The sequence below is a fragment of the Triticum dicoccoides genome, chromosome 6B (genome assembly GCF_002162155.2).
Source record: "Triticum dicoccoides isolate Atlit2015 ecotype Zavitan chromosome 6B, WEW_v2.0, whole genome shotgun sequence".
Taxonomy (NCBI): Eukaryota; Viridiplantae; Streptophyta; class Magnoliopsida; order Poales; family Poaceae; genus Triticum; species Triticum dicoccoides.
This window is the reverse complement of record NC_041391.1, coordinates 702463898-702465097: the sequence shown is the minus strand read 5'-3', so window position 1 is coordinate 702465097 and position 1200 is coordinate 702463898.

The window sequence follows — 1200 nt, the reverse complement described above, 5'->3', positions numbered from 1 at the left end:
CGTCCAGGTGCTCACACCGCAGACCCCTCCATCATCGACTCTAGATGCATCGCCATCCCACATGGGCATGGGGGTGGGGATTTTTTAGCAGCAGTGTTGTCGCACCTACGTCTGTCGGTCTCCACCTTCTTCCATGCCAAGCGAGACATACATCTGCTAGCTTTGGTGGTCAAATCCCACATCGACATTGACGTCCACATCCTCGTGTGCTTTCTCCAAGCATGTTTCGGTGACCAATTTTGAAAGTTCCATCAAACATATACACCTTTAATATGTGAACATTGTTTGCTCTTATATTGGTCATTAATTCTTGAAGACAATTATTAATATGACGATGAGATCGGCAATGCATCTTCTCAGAATCAGTTGCTGGTAACGGGTGGTTATGATCGGAGCAAAACTCATTAATGCAACATAGATTGTCATTGTGAAGGCTCAATCGAATTATCAAAGGGCATTTGGTTCATATGGATTTACTGTTCTTCTGACATGGGATACTCTGCACAAAGATGGTTGCATGCATACAACATAATAAAAAAAGGTTGCAAAGATATAAGTAATAGTTGAGATATAATCCACATAGACAGTTGAATTCTTGCGTCGCTTGAATATTCTTAATGTTCTTTCAAATTCTTCCGGAGCGGATGTCAAGCCCATCTCTCATTTGTATAAGTTGTAGAAGCTACTATTGAAGCATGTTCTGTACACAATAGAATCCCTTGTGCACGGTGAATATGCATATAATGATTTTTCAAGAGCGCAAAACCGACAAGTGTTTGTTGGTTGTACATCTGGAACGGAATTGTCACGCGGCCTGGTAGGATAATCCAAATTAACAGTAAAGAGGTACACATTGATAAATTTGTCACACTAAGTTAATAAAAAGGTAGATCAATTACATATCAGTTGTTCTCATGTGTTGGCTGAAATCAGCCTCATTTGGTTCATCTGTAGTAACAGAAGACGGCAAGTGGTGATTACGTCTAGTAGAATCATCTGAAAAATGAGTATGCAATGATTGAGGTGATCATGGGGAGTGGAGTTCATAGAGTCAAATTAAGGAATATGAGGGCAAACTGGAACATCGAACATAACATCAATTGATTCAAACGAGGTGTTGCTATAATTCAAACTATTCTGCCATCTGTAAAGAAAGTTAACACAAGAAGTAAAAAACATGAATAACCTTTGTAAAAGTAG